Below are 24,814 nucleotides of genomic sequence, written 5' to 3'. Positions count from 1 at the left end.
CACATGACGCGTGCGAGCAAGGGCTGCAGCTTTCGTCGATGTACGAATAATGTGGATGGTGGAGGTGAACGGGCTCGTCTCCCCACTTCCGCCCAGTGAGTGTGTGCAGATCAGTGCGAAGGGCGGAGACAGGACGAAACGCTGAGACCGCGCTGGTGCATTGTGGGAAATGTAGTGTCGAGGGTATCGCCTGCTGACCTACATCATCCTGGGAGCTGATGTAACTAGCATTATAAAAATAATAAAAGTAATACGAAGGAAAATGGTAAGCAGTGATGGGAGGTAATCAAGTACATTTACTCGAATACAGTACTCGAATATAAATTTGAAGTACTTTAATTTTAAGCTTCACAATTTGAAATACAATTGTGTTTAATTTAAGCTATATATAAATTTGAACTTTACCCTTACATTACAATATCATTTCAGATGCATATTTTACACAATTGCTTTAATTATTTGCCAATGCAGATTAATAATGTAAAACATAATATACAAATGAATTATGATTTGTTAATATGATTTATTGATCACATCAAATAAGATATAGTCAACTTATTCTACAATATAGTACATTGCACTTGTCCATGAGGAATATTATTTATTTTGGAAATATATAAGATTTCTTGATTTCAAGAGCATTATCTTATTTTAGACCATTATTTCTTCATTTCATGTTTCATACCTTAAGGCTACATCTTTGCAGCATGCAGGCAAGGATACACTAAAATGTAAATGTTATAATAGAGCCATATTTTATATAACCATTGGAACATGCTTCTTTTTTCCTCCACATGTGGTCAGTTGCTAAAGGTCAAGAATAGTGAATCTAATGTTCTTTATTTAGATTTATTTGCATTGAATTATTACTCCTAAAGGAGCTGGAGCTTTCTTTAATGCAGGGACAGCATAAAGTGGGGGAAATATAATTTCTTTGATTTCGCACAAGACAACATTTCATGAAAAATTTGTTACGACATGACACGGTCGATGGTCATGTACACACTGATGTGGAAGAAAACAATACACGGAGAACTTGGAGTAGCAACTGGGCAGCATGTTACAGTATAATAGTCTTCTTGACTTTATTATATATGTACATTTATGGGAAAAAATAGCCAGTGTCAGGATTTGATTGCAATTTACAATAGAATGAGTCACTGGGTTATTCAGACAATGTACAGTATAGTATTCACTACCATCAAATTTTAAGCTATACTGACCCCTGGTGTCTAATGGGTGAGTCACAGAGTTTCCACATGTGGTTCATTAGCCTATAATTTTTTTAAAGTGTTGGTATCATTTGATACTTAGTTCTCCAGGTTTTCTGTATCTGAGCAGGGCCTATAAGGTCGGAAATACTTTTTGCTTCTTTGGTCCATTTTTTCTTTCATAGATATTTTTGCTTCTTTGTTTGGACACCTTACTTTCTTTAAACCATCACATGGAACATTTTACAACAATCCAGTTCTCCTTGTGGCGGTTTCGTATTTCTTTATGGTCTCATTTTGGTTTGAGTCATTTTGTATTTCTGTTCTCCTCTCCAATGCTCCAGTTAGTTGTGCTGATTACACTCTTACAAGGCAGCGGCCTAAGCTGAAGGTCAAGGCTGCAACTTTTCTGTCTAGCAAGTGAGCCACTGCCTTGGTGGGTTTCCCTTTTCTTAATTGATTTGGATTAGTGCGGACCCCATGTTGCTATAATCTGGCAAAGACTCCCTTGATAATTGTGAACTCTTCCTGCACCAGGTTACTGATTTCTTTGTTTAAACAACTCTTTATCTTATATAATTCTTTTTTAGCTCTTTTGTCCAGAAAATTATATTTAATGTTAAGTAAAGGTTTTTCCTTGTAAAATAAGACTGCTTCAAAGTTTTAAATGTCATATGTTGCCTATGTATCTGCATCCTGAGTAACACAATCATGGTTGAACAAAAAATCTAAAAAATGAACAATAAAACAAAACAGTGGTTTAAGATATGTGTTTGTATCGTGCATTTTGACATCAACTAAACATCTGAGTGTAACATACAATGGTTTCAGTTTGAGAGATACTAGGTGGCATCAGAGGACTGATGATGTATACCGACCACAAGGTTGTGCTATTGACTAATTTGTAAGGAGTATAAAGTTTGATCAGACAACGTGATAAATATATTGCTTCTCTAATCTCATATCTGTTTATACTCAAGAATCGTTTTCTTATATAAAATATGTCTATTGCATTTTATATTATTAATCTGAATTTAAATTAACAGAGAAGTAACTCAAAATATCAAAAGTGGAATAAAAGTATAAAGCAGCAGAAAATTTAAATAATCAGGTAAACCTTTTACACACAGTACAACACCAAGCTTTAACAAATGCAACCTGACCCCGCAAAAGTCCTCCTTCATGAGGTCTAAAATGCTCTGGTTTTGTTGTAAGTGCTGTTGGACTGTAGGTTCTAGGGTCTGTTCTTTAGCCTAGCCTCAAGGATTTAGATTCAGTGGACAAAATAATAGAAACACTTACGCAATATAACTCCCAGCGAAACAAAATACACAGCCTCCGATGGACCATTAACACGAACCCTAATCACTTTTACCTTTCATGATAATAGGCAGGTTGGATTTATAGCAGGTCTGCATGAGTTTATAAACTTCCCATTGAGTGTTTACTGTATTTACTATATAAACTGTATATGTATGTAGTGTATACACTATATGTGTATGTGGTATATATTCTGTATGTGTTTGTACTGTATGTGTATGTTGGGCATTCATCACTTATGTATGTAGTGTATGTACTGTATGTGTGTGTGGTGTATATAGTGAATACTGTATGTATATGTACTGTATTTATTATATATGTATGTAGTGTATATAATGTATATATGTTTAGTGTATATACTGTATGTGTATGCAGAGTATATATGTGTATGTTGTGTTTTGGTACATATGTATGTAGTGTACATGCTGTATGTGTATGTAGTGTATATACTGTATGTAGTGTATACACTGTATGTGTATATACTGTATACATGTCCACAGTAGTAGTAGTAGTAGTAGTATTGTGCTGCCCCCTGTGTGTTACTATCAGTAGGATGCACCAAGCGGAGCGGCGCATGCGCAGTGCGAGCGGGCGCAGCTCCTCCGTGGTGTCGGTTGACTGTTGAACATTCTCGGCAGCGTCTCTCTCGGTGAGCAGCGGCCAGTCGACCGTCGGTCAGCGAGTGTTTCCTGGTGCCTGGAGGACTCATTTAACGGATTAGGAGCCGAGCGGAGGCGGCGGAGCGGCGTCAGGTGAGCGGGGGGTGTGCTCCTGGGGGTTTTCTGTCAACTCTTTTACTTTGAACAGTGCGGGCGATTCAGAAAAGCGCCGAAAAGTGACGAGCGAAACTAAAACGTTAGCGAGCGAACCCGGAGCCGCCGAGCCGACCAACTTCACTCACTGCGGAGAGCCGCCGCGCTACTACGGCTCAGCCGGCCGCCTCTCCCCGACCTGGAGCCCCTCTCCCCGGCCCCGTGCCTCGCTCCGACCCCCGGCCATTCAACAGAGTGGGTTTACAGCCTCAAACACGGCGCTACCCGCAAAAATGCATTAGCCACGAAATATTCCACAAACCTTCCTCGTCGCCAGGGCTCCACTGCGCATGTCCAGCAGTGCTCTGCAGACTTCGGGGTTGTAGTTCTTTCGTACCTGAGTTAATCACAGTTGGGAGGGCCAAGAGAACACGGTAAAACTACAAGTTCCAGACAATGGGAGCTTTGTTTGGGAGCGCAGCTAGTTAGCCTGGACGAGCTTTGAATTTCGAGTAGTTGTGCTGCAATCGGAAGTTGCCTCGGCTGGACATTTGTTTTGACAATGAAGCCGAACGAGAGGTTGTTTTACGCACACGTCTCTTTGGTTGGTGGGAGTTTTGCATTAGTTGTGAATGGCACCGGTTTGACGTGGTGGGTTGTGCAACGTGTTTTAATCTCGGGTGATAAAAGGAGGATTGGTCGTGTCCCTGCATGTTTGGGCATGGAGACTGTTGAGCTGTCAAAAGACCTGTGTGCACAGCGCGCAGAATTTGCAAGTGCACAGTAGGTAGGTGAGTGTAGGTGTGTGAGAGAGTGTGTGTGTGCGTGTGCGTGCGTGCTCTGAATGGGGAGGTGATGATGCCTCGGTGTGTCGTCTCCCCTCCACAGAGATCCCCCGTGTTGCTGCCGTGTTCCCCAGCCCTCAGGAAATGACACGTCGAGGATCAGGATGACGGATCGGTCGTGCCTGAGCAGCAGAGCACGGCCGCGCTGCACATATCCCGGGCATCATTTACTCTGGGTTGGCTCCCGTCTGGAAGTAATGGAATAATCATCACCAGGGATAATCTGAGAATGATCAAGTGTCCCAACCATAGACTGTATATAACAGTCTTAACCTGTTTATGCCACCGCTTTCACGCCTGTAACCACGGGCGGATAACGTGAGACATCGCCCCCCGATGCATCCTATATAAGAGCAAGAGCCATAGAATCAAAGAGATGCTGTTTTAGTAGTTTTCATGTGCTTTTGTGGCTGTTTTGCTTTTTTGATGTCTCCCTGTGGCTTTCTGTCTCTTTATGGTCATTTCCTGTCTCTCAATTGTTGTTTCTTGTCCCGTTGTGATCATTCTGCATCCCCTTGTGGTCATTTTATCTTGTTGTAGTTGCTTTTTAATATCCTTTTGTTCATGTTGTGTCTCTATTAGCTCATTCTGCATCTCTTTGCTGTCGTGACGCACCTTTTTTTGCCTGCTTGTGTCTCTCTGTGGTCCATTTGCGTCTCTTTGTGGTCATTTTGTGTGTCTTTTCTTAGTCTCTATAGTAATTTGACTCACTTTCCAACAAAAAATATTAACAGTCACATCATACTGAGGTTCTGGTCCAGGGTCCCCCCCCAGCCGGTGCCCTGTAGGCCCACTCAGTGATCTATCAATTCCTCCAACAGTATTTGTTGAGCATGGCACTGCCCACTGTTTGCTTTACAATCGGGGAAATCCTGCACTTGATCTTCTGTTTCAAATCAGGTTTGAGACCAGCCAGTAAAGTTCATGCTGAATAGTAATGACGTGGTTTCATCTTATCAAAAACCGGGCAGTAGCCTGAGAGAGTCAGTTATATGACGCTGTGTGTTTGGAGAAAATGAAGAAATTTACATTCTTAACATGGATGTTTAAAAACGTTAAAAACAGAATGAAGCAGAGTAGCTAATTTATGGGCTGTTTATGGACTGCGTTGTCAGCGGAGAATCCAAAGCACGCTCCAATTATTGAGTGTGTAGATGCTCAGTTATATTTGGATCAGATACACTGTTCTCCGTCTTTGAGGTCAAGTTACTGTACACAAACTTTACGCTCGTGAGTCACAAACACACTTACTGTATATACATTTTTCTTGCCTTTTGTAAGCCTCCACCCTTTAAATTTAAATCGATTGCTGTTTAAAAACATTTGCAATACACGTGTCGTTCAGAATGACATGTTACACCAGTCAATGCAGCGGTGCGTCCCTGCAAGCTGTTTTTGATGGATTTATTGGAAGCAACAATAGCTTGTGAATTCCAAGAGATGAAGCAAACCTACCAGAGATAGCATGAATATCACTGTGATGCAATGAAAATATCACACTGCAACTATTTTGATGATTAACTTATTATTTTATTTTCTGAAAATTCGCTTTATAGGCATGACTGTTTGGATCTTTTTTATTATGATATCACATTACTTATGATTATCTAATCCAGTTTCATAACTCTGGAGCCCTTGTCACACGCTGTGAATCCCCTCCGGCAGTCAGCTTGTAGTCGGCTCCTCTGGGTACCAGATGACAGTTGCTCACAGTCTGTGATGTTGAGGAGCATCTCATATTTTCTACCACTCATGCTGTAGTTTTAGTGCAGACAGCTGTGGGAACAAAGGATCCTCTCTTCAAAGAGAGGTGAATATGGGCCACCTGAGTTATTTCACCTGTAAACATATCGTTGAATCACTGTGTCATATCATGTTGGGGGTGACTCATCAGCTCTTTATCCCCCCCCCCCTTGTTCCTTCATTCTTCATTCGTCTGAAGGGGTTTTCCAAGAAGGTCTCTTACCCTGTTTTCATGACAGCAAAGATGGTGATTTGGCTCCAGCTCTGGTTAAAGTTCTCCTTCCTCAACCGCGACACCTTGGCAGCCCTCCTGCTGTTTGTAATTTTAGAACAAAACGTCTCCCATGCCAGGTTTCGATTCAATCCTTGGAGGCGTCTTAGTTAAATAAAGCTTAATATAAACGAACAATTGTGTATTCTCGCTGTGTGTGCAAGAACACACACACACATCCAAGCAGTTCAAACAACATGCATCAAACTTATTGGGTGTATCCTGATAGGCCACAGAGAGGGAGGATGATACCTAAGGCTAAGGATGCCATCTGGTCTATGTCAGGGTGCAAAGTGACAGCTCCGTGTGTGTTTTTTAGGGGGGTGAACATTTAGTATTTTCTTGAACTTGAGTGAAAGAGCCATCGTCTGCCGGCTCTCCAGACATTCATTTCTTATTGAAGAATATTTCGAGCTGCTCTCTGTTTACTGTTGCCTCATGCCTTTGGGTTATGCTCCTTATAAACCAACACTGGTGCCATGTTCACCCATATCAGTGGTATTCTAAATGGATCATCACAGCCTTATTCCCAACCAGGCTTGATTACAGTTGGGTTATTCATTCACTTTAATGAACGGGCGTTTTTTAGTTTTAGGTGTGGTTCAACGATTGTAGTTCAATGTTACGTGAGAATATACTGTCACCCTGGACATTGACAGTAGCAAAGTAATAAAACTCACTTATATATTATATGTTATACAGAATGAACACAGATCTATTTGAAAACAAAATGTAGTGTATAGACAAAGCAAGGCGAGGCAATTTGTTTGAACAGCACCTTCATAGGTTCAGTGCTTTACATAAGGCAATGACATTGGACAAAAAAAGTCATTGAACAATATTTAAAAACAGCAACAATTTAAATAATACCAGTTTATTAAGCATTAAATTATATTTTAAATGAAATATTATCGACTACATTTACAGACATCGTATTCAGATCAGAATATCGTCGTAACATAAAATCTATGTTGTTGATGTTTAAACAAAGCCAGACTTGTCTGATGAGGTGGACAGAGGAGGAGGAAAACAGAAACCGAGAGTGCAACGTGTGGGCGAGAACCTGCGTGCCTGCAGAAGGCACTGAAAATGAAATTGTATTTTCTTATGCAATGAAGTTTTATGTAATTCTGTCATATGATGATGTTTGTTCATGAACCTGATGAATGTTGAGCAGACCCAAACACTGTGAATACAATACATACAGAGATTTACCTGTGAGTCTGACAATGTTTAATGGGGCAAACACAGGTTGAATGTGCATTCAGTAGACCTGCATCGTTCACGGGCATTAGTCAGAGTGCAGGTGTACAGTTTAAGATGAAACGCCATTAGACCACCAACAGTATAACAACCCCCTGTCCCCCCTCTGTTTGATGTATTCCCCTCCCTTGAGGGTCTTATCCATAAGTCAGCGTGCATGACGGTGTCAAGAGGTCAGAGATTTACAGAAAGAGGAGCTCACCATGTTATCTGAAACGAGTCTCTGCTTTATGGCCTTTTGTGCAGCTATAAAACATTTTCTATGTAGGCAGTTGATCTATCAAGATTGTCGTTTTTTTTTCCTCCTCTCACTCCTCCAGAGGTCAAATTCCCTCAAGGTGTTGTTTACCAATCTGGGTTTTCTTATCACGAAAGAGGATGAATCATAGAATCACAGTGCATGCGTGCAAATGTCTATGCGGCCAACAGTGCTACTCTTTCTACTGTATGTTATTCTCATTGCATTGATCTTCTTAGTTTGGATATAAAACAGAATGCGACTCCCGGGCGTAGCAAAGGCTACATCCAGGCTACATCTAGGCTACATCTTTTTCCTCTTGCCTCCTCTCTGTGCTGGGTATGTTTGACTGGAGTAAATATAGCCTGTTGGTTTTAGCTCGAGGATAAACACAGATGTTGAGGAGGTCTTTCTTGCCACAGGTTTCGCCTGCATCCTCCCCCTGGTCAGCTTTGGTAGCGGAGGGAGAGAGGGAGAGGAAAAAGCTTTACCATCCATCCACAAAACACTTAAACAGGGTTATTGGACTTAACACTAAGCTCTTGACAGGGTTACAGGAGATGTATACATTGTGTACAAAGCTCTTAGACAGCCTGACAAAGTGCAGCACATAAAGAGTGATTTATACAGGCCTGTTTAAGGCTGTCCATATGGAAATTTAAATTGGAGGCCACTCTGAAGATTTACAAATGGACGTGGTTAGCCCTACCAGGTGGTGAGTTAAAAATGAATATTTACCTCTGCCAAGGAGGTTATGTTTTCACCCTTGTCCGTTGGTTTATTGGCCGTTGGTTTGTTTGTCAGCAGGATAACCACTGAACGGATTTCCACAAAACTTGGTTGAAGGATGGTACATTGGCCAAGAAAGAACTTATTCAATTTTGGTGAAGATGTAGACAAAAGGGAAAATCCACTAAAGATTTGTGAGATGGCATGTTTTTGACATTTTCACAGATTTCCACAAAAATCTCTATTTAATGGGGTCTATTTAATGTGATGCTTTATAATTAGCTTTTAAAAAGATATGTTTTTGCAGCATGGATAATGTTGTAGTTAACAAATGTTAGCACGCTGTATTAAAACTACAAACATGACCGACATGGAATAACTGACCCAGGGCAGAATTTAAAGCGGCACGCTTGGCTGTGGAGAGACTATGGATACGTATGGCCTCTGCCTGTAGTTGGCAAGATAACTTAGCATATGGAGGGTTATTCTCTACTATGCTAATACTCTGATAGACCTTCATATCTGTCGTGATTGACATAGATCTTAAGTTTAATTCGTTGGGGTCTTAAAAAGTTTAAACTTTAACTTTAACCTGCAGAAACCCTGAATATTTCATAGGGCTTGATGGGAAAATCAGGCTTATCTAGATGACTGATATCTCTGAGGTGACTGTTGGGCCTGGCCAGAGGTATGTGCTCTATTAAGTGCCATTCTAGATCTGTGTTTACTGAAAAAGAGAACTTGAAGAGTTTCACAGACAAGCCTTTGGCAAACCAGCTCTGACAGGGTTATTTCTGAATTCTCACGGAATCCAAGGCCACGAGAGGTAAAGAAACTGCTGTGATTACTGGCTATAGTCCTGCTAAGTCCCTGAACAGCACTGAATGTGCTCATCTCCATAACATTAGGAGCTCTTATCTGTTACTTCCCCTCCTTTTATAATGTTTCTCTCTGGCCCATGCCTCTTTCAAAAGGGACTGATGATGTTAAACGGTGTTTCATTGCTGTGCTAAAAGAGATGTTGTTGATAGAAGCACAAATCATGCACCAGATCTCTTGGGAAAAGGCTTTGTTTTAGAGACTTCCAAAGCATTCAGATACACAACCATTAACATGAATTGTCATGAGCTGACAGGGGAAGCCGCCACCTTTCTCTGTAATGTCTGTATCATTCTTCCCTCTTGTTTCTTGTGTCCTGGGAGTTGAGTTTGTCTAATGCTTTAAGTGGAAGCGCCTGTTGTTACACCTGCTTCATATCTATCCTTAACTGAGGCCCAACACACAAGGTTGACTGTGTGTGTGTGTGTGTGTGTGCGTGTGCGTGTGCGCGCGCGCGCGCTTTTTCACAAAGAGCTCTGTCATGGCAGAAATGTTCTGGAAAGACGAAATCCTGCATGACGGGATTTAGAAACAGCTGATTCTGTATCCATCTGTTTTTATGCAGCGAGGAGGAGTGAATTAACGTCACGCGCCAACTTGCACATGAGCTTGACCATCACACACCTGTCAAGTCATAAGCTCACTGGCCATGCCTGATTTGGTCTGAGCTGCATCGTAGAATATAATTACAAAGCACCATAACCCTTCTGTTTCCATTCTTTTCAAGTGAAAAGATTGGCGTCTTTTTATATGATTGTAATTTGAATGTTTTAGAGTTTGAAGTGTTCGGCAGACAAAACAAGACCTTGGATCCTGAGAAATTGCAATGGGCATTTTTTCACCACTTTTTATTTTTTATTTTACAGACTAAAAAACTGACAGATTAATTGTAAAAGTAATAAGCAAATTTATCTGTAATGATCATCATTAGCTGCATTTGTAATTTGTATGTTATTTTGTCGCAATGATCCCGTAAATGTGACTGTGGCATTTTTCATTAATTAGTCATTTGTTTATAGTTTGTTTCTTATGAAACAAAGAAACACAGCTTAATGTTCTCATTAGAAACACTGGAACTACTGAATAATCTTAAGAATAACCTTCATTAATGACTAAACTCAAATTTGAAAATAGTTGTAGATTAATTTATATCAACTAAACAATCATCATTAATAATTTGGGATGTTTGAGGGATGTCAGCATGTTTTAAATAAGTGATCAATAACATTTAATGTGAATGAGCAAGTTTAAAAGCCCTTTATCTCAGCAAGAGTCCTGAATCACTAGATCAACAAAAGGTTAGAATAATTGGCTCCCAACATCTGAGCAGTGAGTCAGTGCTACGTTGTAAAAGACATGCGAGTGTACGACCACATTCTTGTTTCTTTCTGTAAAGCAGTAAAAGCATCTTTGTAACCCCCCGTCACCCTATGTGAAATTCCATCTGTGTTTTATTTGAAGGCTATTGTCGGCTCTCTCTGCGCTGCCCGTTGGAGGTCAAGCTAGGGCAGGACGTGAGTGAGTACTGAGTAGGATGCGGGTGTGTGGTGGAGATGAGTGTTGCTATGAATCAGACATTAGACATCAGGGAGAAAAGTGGCCTTACGCACTGCCCAGATCAGTCACGGAGACGAATGACCACACAGAACACGAGTTGAAACATTCCTTCTAAGCTCAGAAAAATGTAGCAGTTTGGCTCGAGCCATGCAGTTGATATCACTTGTCTTTTCTTTTCCCATTCATTGTTGGAATAGTTAAAGATTAGCTCATCTCTGCCTGCTACCTCCAAATGCACTCTGGGAAAAAGTGTGAGAAAGGCTGTAACACCAAACGCCATCAGGAAAGGTGTTGATGGATTTGCGTGATTCCTCCCTCCTCTGTCTTCCAAGATGTTTTGTTTTTACTGACCTGCATGTCCTTTTTAAAACACTGTCAGACAGCTAAGCACACACATACACAGCCTTGTGTGTGTGGTTACGAGTGAGGGGGTGAATGGGTGAGTTTTAAAGATGTTTTCGCTTACTTTTTTCTTTTGTCTGGACGTGAAATGTTTCATGAAACTACATCAAAAGTCAGTGTTTCTTTCTTTCCCATCATTTTGTGGTATGTGTGTAGAGAAGCATGCGTACATATGGTCTCTCCCTAACTCTGCCTCTTCACAGCTCACATCTTGGACTATGACTGCTTACTATGGAGCCATTGTTTTAATGCTAATTGAGTCTAGCATGTGGTCATTCCACGAATGCCTCTCGGCCCAGTTTTTTAGGGTACTGTATCAAAACGTGCATTTTTTTCCCCCTCCTCATTTCCAAATCAGATTCGATACTGGGATGGAGGCTATTTAGTGGGTTGTTTCCACACAAGCACATGTGGTGTAGTCTGCAAAGAGAGACTCTGGCGTATGCTAATGTGTTTGTGCTGTTGCTGAAGCAGGAGAGTGCAAATGATATGTTAGGTCTGCTCCATAAGACTCAAACCTGGCATGAACATATGTGTTGGTTGATCTGATCACATATTTATGCACATCAGTTCACACCTGGCATTAAAATGCATCTCCACATCTCCTACTCCTATATGAATAGGTTTTAGTTTCAAATCAGTGTTTTTAAAGGAATACAATCCCCACAGTAGTCGAGTCATGACCGGTCCTGACTGAGAAGAACCAATCAGGAAGTGAATGCGGGTCAATGTGTCATCTTTTCCAAATGTCTCTGTCTCTGTCTGTTCAGACTAAAACACAGCCTCAGAGTTTTCAAACTAAAATAGGAACCACGGCATTTTTAAAGTTCTCTGTTTTAGCCACATGAAAACTCGGCATTAGCAGGTATAAACGTAGCAACAGTGATGCGTTTTAAAACCAAAACATAGTTTGTTGTCAGCGTGTTTGTACGTGTGTGCATGCGTATGTGTGTCATAGATTGTTTCCTGTGCTGAGATTGGCATCAGATAACAAAGCTTACGTCTCTGATTCAACATTGAGACCAAACAAATAAAATGGGTGGGCCTGTGTCGTTTCAGTTAATGTTGAAAAGAAAAGGATCACTTACTGATTATAAGTTATTGATCCATGGGTCTGAAGGAAGTCTTAATAAATCAACAATGCACAGTGGTCCATAATGCTGTAAGGAAAGAATTAGACAACTGTGAACAATTATCAGTGATTTAATCATATCCCTCTTCGCAGCTTCCATGAGGCGGAATTAAGCTGAAGTTATATTTGAGTTTGCACAAATGGCCAATGCAGCATTTTGCCGGTTGATGCACACAATTTTAAGGAGCAGGAATCTGTAGTGAAACTAACCACTGTCACGTCAGTTATCAGTGTGTAATTATTTGTTGTAAAAACAGCCGTTTCCCAATCCACCTTTTGTGTGTGTCTGCGTGTGTGTGTTTCGTGGCTCCAGTGTGTGCAACAGTAACAGCATTGTTAACTGTCCCATAGGAGTGGGCCAGAGAGTGGCTGAGGGGAGAAGGAAGTGACAGAAGTTTGGGTGTTGCTCTACACAACAGCAGAGGCTGTTATCATCGTGGGAGAGGAGGAGACGGATGGGCTGATAAGTCAGATGGAGAGAAAAAGCCTAACAGGGGAGGAGGGAGAGGAGGTTAGAAACAGGGAGAGACTAAAAGGGAGGTCTGTTGGTAGATGAAAGCCAGCCCTTGCGCTTCCTCCTTCTCTTTTACCTCCCTGATTTGTCCTCCCTTTTCTGCCTTCTCTTTTCCCCATTGACCTCTGAGCCGCGCGCTGATTAGTTAACTTGCTGGTTTAGTGTGGCAGATGACTTTACCTGAGAAATAATAAGGATAACCAAAAGAAGGAAAGACAAAGGAGGCGAGTGACGAAAAAAAGTGCGTGAATGTGATATAATCCCCCCAGAGAGGTGAGAGCCTCGGAGTGGGAGCGAGGGTGTATTGTGTGTGAATCTTTGGAGGAAATACACAGTCTGTTGTGGTGTTGTCTCTGGAGAGGGTGTGTACAGGGAGCAGATCTCCTCGAGCTGTGATGAGTACGATAAAAGACTAATTTATGTTGCCTTTACATATACGAAAAGAGATGTGTTTCAAAAAATGTAACCATCACTGCCCAGGTAATTCCATGCGTCCTTTACTATGGCATGGTTGTCAAGCTAGAGTTGAGTAAAAGGAGGTGTATTGTATAACATAGTGGTCCAACTTGCAAGTTCTGCCATGTATTTCTGATGTTGAGCATAAATGAGCCATGCAATAAGACGTGCAACAAGAAAATGTTTACAACAAGAGAGAAGAAGGACAGTGGACATTTTGTCTCCGCTTCAGCTACCAGGTGACTGCTCGTGTTTTTGCTGAAGGTCACTGCTATCATCCCGCCTCTGGTTGAAACCCGCTTGACCCACTTTGTCGCCTAAAGGCACTCAAACACCAACAACACCCTCCTCTCTCTTCCTCTGTCTCAGACATGCACTTAGGCAACCTCTCTGCTCCCTTCACTCTCCCAGACATGAACTCTGTCACTGCTCTCAGCACCTCAACACACACACGGCTGCATCCATTAGGCACATTTCGGCCTTGAACCTACTGCAAACGCTCTTTTTTTTTTTTTTTTTCTCCTTACCAACGTGCATGTACACACTCACATCAACAGTTGTCTACAGAGGGCTGTTTTTCCAGTGGTTCCCACGTCTGACTTTGACAGGAATGTTGGCAGCCCCACGGGGAGCCTGGAGGCTGTGGGGATTTTTTTTCCCCCGCCCTTCACAGTTTATAAAGGAATTGTTCAACGTTTTGGGAAATACAGTTATTTGCAAAGTGGTGAATGAATGTGGATCCAGCAGGTGGATACTTTAGCTTAGCATACAAACGCAGAGGAAACAGCTTTGTCCAAAGGCAACAAAATCCACCTACCAGCATGTTTAAATCTCATCTCCTGAGCATACTAATTTCCTTGAGCAGGGCTAGCCCTTTTCAGTGCTTCATGCTAAGCTAACCTGATCCATTCTTGGCTCTATTTCCATAGCTAATGCACACACACACACACACACACACACACACACACACACACACACACACACACACACACACACACACACACACACACACACACACACACACACACTGAGATATTGATCTTCTCATCTGACTCTCAGCAAAAGTCAATATGCATATTTCCCTAAAATGTCAAATGATTAATTTATTCGCTCCCCTTCTCTCCCATTTCCTCCCTCTAAACTGCTTATCATTAGTCAAATGTTTTCACTCCACACCACAGCTGTCTGCACCTGGAAGACAAGTAAGCCAGTGTGCTTTTGTGAGCACATGTGCCGCTCAGTGTGGGTGCACATGCGTGTGCGAGTGCATGTATGGCTTTCGAACCACACCCTAGACTCACGCCACGCTTTAAATTAAACACAGAGAGAAAAGCAGAGGACTTCTGGACAGATTTAGCTTGTTGTGACAGCGCTCTGCACTAGTTTTAGGCCCGGACAGTGATAACTCTGGATTGTAGGGTGAGGGATATGCGAAGTGACAGCCGTGCAGGCCTTGACACCATCTTTTCTCCTGTGCCCTCAGCCAAGTTTTAGTGAAGTGATAATGGTGATCTGGTGGTACAGTCCCTCTGTTGGAGTTTGATTTGAGGCCGTTTGGAGCAGACACACCTTCCACTCGGCTGTCATCACTGGCAGAATGCCACTGCAGAGATGCTGCTGTCGGTCCAGATGCCTGAGATAGTTTTCAGGGGCTGAGATCTCTGTCTATATGTGAAACTCTCCCTCACCTCCCCGCTATGATTGATACTGCAACCTGAAAACCAACAAGCATACATAAATTATCACTGCTACTTAAGCATTAAAACCATATGGGAAACCGGTTTTAAGTTGAGGTTGACCTGGATTCTGAAGGGAGGGTCTTCACAGAACTTGTCTCCACACAACCACAATGCTACTGTGAGTAAAAAGGAACCACACCTTGCTCCTGTAATCCTCTTCAGTCCAGACAAGTCCTTCTTTATAATTTCTTCTGAATAGCGTTCACCAGTGCTTACCACCTGCCCCATCATTTTGGAGAATTGTGTGTGTGTGTCTGTGTGTAAGAGAGAGACAGAGAGAAAAACATATACATGCATTTCTTTTTTCCAGACTTAACTTTTCGTCTTAAAAAGCACCCACGCTAACAGGTGAGCTAGCAGGCGCCCTGCATACGGAGGCTTTAGTCCTGCAGTAGCCGCCAGTTTGGACCTGGCCCTTTGGACCTGGCTGCATGTCTTCCCCCATTTTCTCTTTCCATTTTACGCCCCGAAAAATATCTTGGAAAATACAAAATACAGAAAATAAGAAACTGAAGAACATCTCCACAACCATACTTTGATAAATAAATTCCCTCTAAAATTTGAAAAATTATTGTAGTATGACATCATGACAAACTTTATCATCTTTTATCTGTACGTGGAGAATAGCAGAAGAAGATTCTTACCTTCTAAAACAAGAAAAAACTACATTACATCTCTTATCCAATAAGCAATGGTGGGTGTTGCTTAATTTTCCCACTTTAGAAGGATCAAGCTTCTGGCAATCAGAGACATTGTTAAAGTGCATTCAATTTACATGTGGCGGATTAGTTTCCTAAGCAACTGCCCCCAAAATTGTGATCAGAAATATAAACAAATCCCAAACACCTTTTTGAGGGAGTTCTTCAAATGCTGATTCAGCACTCATGTGTGGATAGGGACACTGTTAAATGTTTTACACTGAGCACATATGCCTGTATTTTAACAAACATACAGTTACCTTTGAGGCTTACATCCAGTGCTATTTGCTCTGGTTTGATTCCCCCGCTCTTTGGCTGCACTCTGTGTTTCTCTGTTCTCACAGCATCAGTTTGTACAGCGCTCTCTGCAGCTCTGTGTTTCAGCTCAGTCTCAATGGACTGACTGTACTCTGTTTGCTCTCACTAGTCAAAGTCCGGCAGGCAAACAGAGCCTAGTCCCTCTGGGGCCCAGGACTGTGCTGTAGTGGAGCCGTGCTGCACTTCTACAGTTTTACCAGAGACTCATGTTACCACTGTGTCTGGCTGGTGAGGTTGTGTGAAAAGAAGGGGGGGGGGGCATGTATGTGTTTGTATGTGTGATTGCAAGTGTCAGCGAGTGATTCAGTGTGGACTCCAGATGTATTATTCTGTAGTTCAGCTCACACACATTCATAAAAAGAGTGAGATGGAAAGTTTTCTTTTGGAGAATGGTCATGTTTGGAGGTGGAAACGCACATTACAGCGGGTGTGAGAGGAAGAGTAGCAGACCCCAGTAAAAGATGACCATCCTCATCAGGGCAAGAAAGACTCTGTTTATGCTGTTTCCTCCATATTAACCTCGATGCATGGTCAAGTCCAGACGAAGTTGCATGTTCATGTTTTGGTGCACGTCTTTTCCATTTAATCCAACTCCCTTGAATTCGGCATCTCCAAATATTCTGTTGGATCTGAAATCTCCTCTCGGCTGGTGTTGGCAGACAGAAGGAGGAGGGAGGAGGAGGAGGAGGCCGGGGCGATTATGAGACTTGGGGTGTGCTTTAACCCACTTAAAACACCATCCCAGGGTCTCCTGCCAAAACGGTGAGCTTAGTGCTTTTAATCCTCTTCCCAGAGTGAGCTGATAGTTTGTTGCTTGCGGCTGCTCTCTTGTCTTACTGCTTAGAAATGTTATCTGTGAGTTTTTTTCAACCTCCCTCCACAATTTTTAATTCTTCATATCAGCATGTTGTTTTTATTTGTCTTATAAGTGGACGCATATGAGCATGGACTGGCACATCTTTGCAGGAAGTCAGTAAGAGTTGTGTTTGTGAGTTGACAGGCAGTTTCCTGGTCATAAACACACCCATGAAGTTCCTCTGCTGTGGTTTGAAGTGATCCTCTCTCTTGGCCCTTCCAGCACTCGCAGGCAGGCAGGCATGTTTATTTGCCCCCCTCTAGACTGGTTTGCGTCGGGTTGGCCTCTGCCCGAGGGGGCTGACTACAGTCCACTTTGAGTTCCAGCGAGTCCATCCTCTCCCAGTTTACTGCCAGGATCACATGCCTTTTCTCCACACAATGCTGGGCTGCCTCTCTTAATAAAACGGGCTCATAACGCCACGTTCCTGACATTCTTTATGTGCAGCCCCCTTTTTTTTACATGCATGGATGGGTTACGCTGACAAATGTAGACATGCTATTAATGAAGCCGAATTATCCACAACGCTTCTAGTGTGGTTGTATGTTCTTGAGTTTTATATGCAAATACTGTGCATTCACATCTCAGCCGATATCCACGCAACATTTGGAAGTTCCCTCTTTTGTGCAAGTGGAAGTACAGAATGAGGAGGAGGAGGGTGGAGCAGGAGCAAATGAAGGCTGATTCAGTGGTGGGGTTGTGTTGTTGGAGCAGCAGCGCTGTCACTGTAGGTTTGCGTCAGGACTCCCCCCTCCTTCAAGCAGAGCAGAGTCATGGCAGAATCGGGGTCAGCTACGCTTCCTCAGATGCTACCCGGTTCTTATTTTATCCCTCTTACCCCAAAACAAGCTCCCTCCTCTCTGTGTCCCATCTCATGTTTGTCATCCCTCTATCAGACCTCCTTTAAATCAATGTTTTTTTTTTCTCCACTTAGTTTTTAAAATATCCTTCCTCATCTACTGCTTTTGCTTTGAGTACTCCCCACCCCCTCATGTCTGTTGGGGGAAGAAGACAGAGTGAGATTTATAATTAACAAAAGCTGATTCTAGCCCTGAAAGGGAGAGCTGTCTGAAGAGCGAGTGGAGGGGAGTGCTGGGTGGGGATGGTGAATAAATTGGGCTTTTTATAAGGGTATCAGATATAAGCTTAACAAGGAGAAAGAAAGCACACTGATGATATACAATGAGTTATCTAAAAGAGACCATGCATTTCTATGCAGGTTTTGGCCACGTTCAAGCTGCTAAACAAAACAGAAGTATAGTGTGCTTTAAAAAGCATCCTACAGTACAGGGGTATGTAATGTGTCACTGCACATATGCTCTGATCCGTTTGGGCAGCCATGAAGACTCGGTCCCATGTTATAAAAGATCTTTGTTCCCCCAAGATCACATTATCTGTGGAATTACCACAGCATCCGTTGTACAATTGTCCTTTGTACAACTTTGTAGAAACTCTGACCTGTTTCTACAGGTCAGAGTTTATTTATTTTATGTATTTATATCACCCATAAACACAGTGGAATTAAGCACTTTGCATGAACAAACTTTTCTCATCTAATCACATCTCATGAATTGGATGTTAAGTGCATTATCATGTAGGTTCATGCACGCCAGGTTCTTGTTTATGCAAGGAAGGCAGTTTGAAAGAGGGAATGTAAATTACATCCAAAACTAACGCTCTGCATCTCAGAAGAAGCGGCTGTGCTGTGTGGCTGTAGGGCAGGGCCTGGCCTGGCCTGGTCTGGCCTGGCCTGGCACAGTCTAGTTGATTTAACAGATGGCTCAGTTGAGGACAGTGTAGTGGGAGGGAGGGGCCAAGCAGAAAGACTTTTAACCATCTGGGCACACTGTGGCGGTCACTCTGTTCATACCTCTGTCTGTACCTCTGTCTGTACCTCTGTCCATTCCTCTAACTATACCTCTGTGCAAACCTCTGTTCATAACTCTATCCATACCTCGAGCAGATCCCCAAGTAGATTGTTTTTCTTGATGACAATAATTTGAAAAAAGATCATCTGTCAGATAATTAGTTATAATTATTAATCCTTTAACCAGTCAACTGAAAATATTAATTGATTAATGAATTGAGTCATTTAGATAATAGAGAGAAAACCATCTTCACATTACTCGATATTGAAAATAGGTTTTAGTTGCAGCCCTGTAGATCCTAAATGTTAAATCAGTAGCTTTTTGCAATGTTTCCCATTGATTATTTAGACAGTTCTATTATAACTTCTCATAATAACATAAAAGATTTCTGCCTTTGTGTTTTGTGCCATAGTTTCACTGTAGAACTGTGTACAGCCCCCCCTCTTTCATTCTCTCTGTCTCTTTCACACTGTCTCTCTCACAAACATGTTGACTCACCGCATTGGTGGGTCTGTGGACCATTACAACTTCCATTATGTTTTAACCGTCCTCAGGCACGTGCATAATATTGGTAGATACAGTTTTAGCTGTGCAGATTTCCATGACAAACATACATTTGTCAGTACAGACAGACCTGGATTTAACATCAGCCCTCCCTGCACTAGAGCATGAGTGTTCACTGAGCGTTCATACCATAGTGTGTGTATATATAAAGATGGATGACATGTTCATCTTTTCATGAAATTCTCAACAGTTTTGGTTTAGCTTCCTTGGTAAAGGTCACATTTTACACATCAAAAGATCCCATATTGCAATACTGCATGAGTCAATTTAGAGAAAAGCCAGCGGTAGTTTATCAGAAATTACAACTTGTTCAAACTAATCACCCTCTTAATCACTGTTCTTCAAATGTGGAACAATAAGCAATTTTTCAATAGAAAGGAGGAACAAAATTGTTCACAATGTGGCTTTGTGTGGCTTTGTGTACTCTGCATTTTGAGCTCAAGTCCAAGGTGATGTGTTTGAGCAAAGAGGAGGACCTAAGCCAGCCCTCAGTCAATATTTGCCTCTGTGAGTGACTATAGCCACTGGCAGGAGAACACACTACAATGGTCTTGCAAATGTGTTGGAGGGAATGATCTGGACAGACAGACAGACAGACACAGAAGAGTAGAGTTTCTCTTCAGTCAGTGTTACACCTCCAACAACTGACAGTGAGTGTGTGTGACACCTGTTCCCCATGTTCTCCAGGTCTGTGTTTATAAAAAGCATCAGAGCAAAACCACAGAACTAAGTGGTTTGTGGGTGGCTGCTGCAGAAGCTTCATTAGATGCTCGAGCATACTTTGTTAGTGTGCATACTCATTTTTATTACGTCTTTAGGACCTTTTCCAGCATAAACACTGACCTTGTTAGGACCAGTTGACCTCATTGGGACCAAAGCCCGGGCCTAATGAGGCAATATTTCATGTCTGAGATCCTCGTTAAGGGTAAGATTTGAATTGTGGTTAGGTTAACGCTATAGTTAGGCATGAATTGGTCAAGGTTTAAGTTTATGGTTAGGTTTAAGTTTATTGTTAGGCAGTCCACGATGAATTGAAGTAAATGCAAAGTCTTAATAGGATAGCTGTGCAAACCTGTTTGTATGCTGCTGTTGTGATATGCCATCACCAAACAGCTTGGACACCAGCCTCCCAGTGAGAACTGGACGCTCTGCTGTTTGTCACCCCCTCAGCTCTGTCCATCTGGCAGAGAGAGAGAGAGAGAGAGAGAGAGAGAGAGAGAGAGAGAGAGAGAGAGAGAGAGAGAGAGAGAGAGAGAGAGAGAGAGAGAGAGAGAGAAATGAACAGTAATACACAGGTGGGGAGAGCGGCCAGGATGACACAAAATAAATCATGTGAGGAATAGATAGACAGCAGACGAGGAGGCGCCTGCCAAAAAAACTGGAGCGAGACATAGAAGATAAGATAGATGTAGAGAAACTAATGAGCAGAAAGGTGTGGACTGAGGCTAAAAGTTTGTGTGTTTCTGCAAAACATGTGGCACATAAAGCGACAGGCTCGTCTCATTAACAAGACCTTCCACAGAGGCTTTGAAGGGAGCAGTACCACCCCAGTCGCTGAACATTTCCCACCCCGTCCAAGTTCCAACTCAAGTTACAGCGTGAAAATATCTCTCGAGTTTCAGCTTTTCGCCCAGTGTGTTTTTACTTGCAGAAAAAAGATGACTTGACATTTATAAAAGTAAAGTTGTCCGACAGTTTCTGTTTGTTTTAAGGCAGACGGTTATTGTGTGTGTGTTTTTAGGCCAACATGTTGTTGTTATGGCTGAAAAATAAAAAGGAATTGCTACTCTTTGTCTGTGGAGGTGTGCAGTGACTCATGCTGTAGAAAACTCGATTGCCTGGTTTGTTCAAAGTCATCCTCGCTGTGTCGTGCATGCTGCAGCAATGGAGTTGTATTTCCTGTTTGGCCAGTTGAGTCCCAGCAACCGACGGCTTTGTTTGGGGGTTGTGGGTTTGGGCCGTTTCAACGTGTTTACATGCAACTGCTTCTCAAGAGTGAGGGGCATGGATGGACAAGCAAAAAAAACTAAACTGCTGTGAGATTAGCTTTCTAAAGTATTTTGAGGTTGATGCCATGATCAGTTACTCTCTCGTGACTTTGTCACTCTGAAACTGAAACCACAAAGACATATGTATTATTTATTAATAAAATAGAAAGAGAACCAATCTCAGTTCTTGTGGTCTCCGTTTGGTATCTCCTTAGCCACAGTAGCCTCAATGTGTAGTCCAAGTCAGCTCCAATGCACCGCTGAGTTTCCAATATATACCTTTTTTTAAACACACACACACACACACACACACACACACACACACACACACACACACACACACACACACACACACACACACACACACACACACACACACACACACACAGGCTGGTCTCTGTCACTGTTATTTTATCATTGGATCACTATTGTTCATGCCTTAACTTCTAAGCTGTACTTTCATGTTGTTGTTGGTATAGAAGTAGTACATTTTACCTACTTTATTTAGGTTTTGTGTCATATTTTGATGACCGATCCTGCATTCTTGAAAACTACACTGTAAGTACAATACTTGTATAAATTGGATAAATATATGTTGGCAAGACAAGCACTTCACTCACTACTGATTGATTCGGTTAGGAAAAGATGACATTGACACAATGTGAGACTCGATGAAGTCCACAGTCCACACCATTACATATTGGCCTATTCGCAGAACAATGACAGACATGTAACTGGGGACAAATTAAATTTGTGTCTAAAAATAAGTTCATGTTTCAAAGAACAGCAGCATTTTGTCTATATAATAACTGAACTAAATATTTCTACATGAGTTGTGTTGTGTGAGTTTGAAAGCACTCGAATCACCAAATTTCCCACCACGGCAAACTTCACTCAGACTTTGCTTGAGTGGCTGTGAAAACACGGGATCATATTTGTGGGGTTCCCCGATGCATTCCTCCTCCTTGTATATTCCATGTTCCTTGCCTGTATTTCGTGCTCAACATTTCTAAGTGTACCGCACCCCCACCTTTTCTCAATGTCAAACAAACTGATCCCATAAATTTCTAACCAACCTGACCACAGGAGCAGAGAGAGGAGACGTGACTCAGGCCATTATAAATAGGTTTTGGGTTCTTCTGACTCTTTTGAAGTCTCATTTGTCTAGTTTGGGGTCGAGCAGTTGTGCACAGTAGGTTTCTTATCAGTCAGACACAGAGACGGCACAATCACAGCTCTTTCTCGCAGGGACTCGGGCACTGTGGCAATAAATATTGAAAGAGGTTTGAAACTTAGTACACAGACTTTACCAGGAGGTACCAGCATTTGGCCTCGCTCAAGAGGAGAAGGAGGAAAAGGGAGGAACAAGGGAGTGGTAGATGTGTTTTTAATTTCCTCTAGCAGCTCTTAGCCTGCTGCCACTGCTGCTCAGCTGCCTCTGTCAAGAAAGAGTCCCTGCTGTGGATCGAAGGGGTCTGGATCAGGATCACCTAGGCTGGAGGGTTGGGGGCGGTTTGGTGCCATCAGCCTGAGGTGAATGGTGTTTAATAAAGGCAATTTCTCAAGAGCATCACTTTTAAGTACAGATTTTTACAATCCTTTCCTCTACAATCAGGCAGTTTCTCCACATTACAGCGACTGCCTGTAACGACCAGAGTGTATAAGCCTAATGTCAGCTGTTATTTATGGTCAGTGTTTCCACCACGTGATGGAGTTCTGCTGTTCAGATCAAGTTGTTCTGCTCACTGGCAGTTCAGCTTTTCGTTTATGGTTGTCCCACATTTACATGATGGCACCTGTGTTCATGTGCTGTTAGAATGAATCAGACTCTGTTGTCAGGGATGGATTTGGATTTTTTCCCCCATTTGGCTAAATGTGCCTGCTGAGACCTCATATTATGTTTGGCTGAACATTTTAATACATTAATGCTAGGAAGGGGGGACTGGGAAATGTGACCCCCATCTTTTACAATGTGGCCACTATGGCTGAACAGAGCTTAGAATTTTGTCAGATGTTTGAAGAGAGTAGGACAGGATGTTCAAAGTGACAGCGACGTTTCACGTAACATCTCTAAAATCCAAGTTATCCCTCCAAGCTAACACTCATTCCTGCAGACAGTCAAAAACACATGCACTCAGGAGCAGTGGTGCCACGTTTATACAAGTTTCACAACCCAGCACCCCCTGTACTACCTCGGTCAGATCCAGACTCCAGATATTTGGCAATGAGCTGCAGCATCTTATCTCATTATGATCTCATCATGATGAGAGGAGGAAACATGGAGAGGTATATTAGGGATTTTTTGCAAAAACTTGATGTCCTGCATTTGAATGCTTATGCAGAGGTACTGGTTTACATTCTTTTTGGGAGGTTTTTCTGTGTGCAATGCAGCTATACTTAGTTTCTCTTCAGCTGTCGGGTTCTGTGTTGTCAGGTGTTGCATATATGATGCAAAAAATAAACCGGAAAACTATCCTTCCTTTCTTTCTATCCTGCTGTTGCAGGAGGAGAAACTGCACTGACTAATCTCCAAAATTCTCCAGCGGTTAAACCCATTCTCTCGCTCTGAGATTAATTTGACCTTACAGTATTTCACTCGCATTATGCCGTGCCTTTCCCACACTTTGTGTTGACCTAACCACAGACTGTGGTACAAATCCAGTCAGAGTACATACTGTCTGAGCACAAAACCCCAAAGGAGTCCATCATTTCACAGAGGGAACCGCCGGGCACTATTATCTCTATCTCTGACCGCTATCTCTCCACCCTGCCACACTCTCTCCGCCAGCTGAGCTTATCTAGGCCGCACAGCTAAGCAAATGCTAAGTGGAGGCAGCTGCAGTTGTAGTTTTTGAAGCAATGGACCTAGTCATAGATCATGAATGTTAGTATCATGATTTTCAAATGTTGTGACTTGTTTTTTTAGCCTGGTACAAACCTTGACCGGGTCTGAAAGAGTCCTCTAACTCTGGAGAGACAATGACTGAAGGAAAAATGATCCACTGCAGTCAGGTTTGAGTCTGAGAGCTCATTTATTCCGTTGGGAGCTCATAGAATAAGGTCCTAACTGCCTCTTCTTTCAATGCCTCTCAATGGCACCATTCAGGAGAGAAGTCAGAAAAAGAGAAAAAAGAGAAAGAGATAGAAAGACGGGATGGATTTGTGTCAGAGGCCTTCTTTGTCTGATTTAACTCTCTACACAACACACTCACACACACACACACATACGCACGCACGCACACAGACTCACTCACTCACTCCATGTTGATGCATCATGGAGAGAAGGTTGCAGAAAAGACAGCACTGTCAGCTGTGTAAAAAATTTAACTGATGGGAATGTCACTCAAGGCACTGTCATCGCCAGCGTGCTTAAAAGCTTTAGCTGAGCAAGGATGACATTATGCTCTCAGTCAAGTTTAACAGCATGGTTTAAGTCACGCTGACATGAGAATCAAACACGATGCTGGAAAA

The 24,814-nt window shown here is 42.3% G+C and overlaps 1 protein-coding gene across 1 annotated transcript in view; it reads left to right on the top strand.

Moving 5' to 3' along the window:
• Positions 1 to 3,132: 3,132 nt before the first annotated feature.
• sipa1l3 (signal-induced proliferation-associated 1 like 3) overlaps positions 3,133 to 24,814 on the top strand; it is a 69,443-nt gene continuing 47,761 nt past the window's right edge. The window contains exon 1 of the mRNA XM_035154842.2: positions 3,133 to 3,283. The gene's annotated coding sequence lies outside the window, so the exon portion shown is untranslated. The remainder of the gene's footprint in view (positions 3,284 to 24,814) is intronic.

The sequence above is a fragment of the Hippoglossus stenolepis genome, chromosome 4 (assembly GCF_022539355.2).
Source record: "Hippoglossus stenolepis isolate QCI-W04-F060 chromosome 4, HSTE1.2, whole genome shotgun sequence".
NCBI lineage: Eukaryota > Metazoa > Chordata > Actinopteri > Pleuronectiformes > Pleuronectidae > Hippoglossus > Hippoglossus stenolepis.
This window is presented reverse-complemented; position numbering and strand designations above follow the sequence as displayed.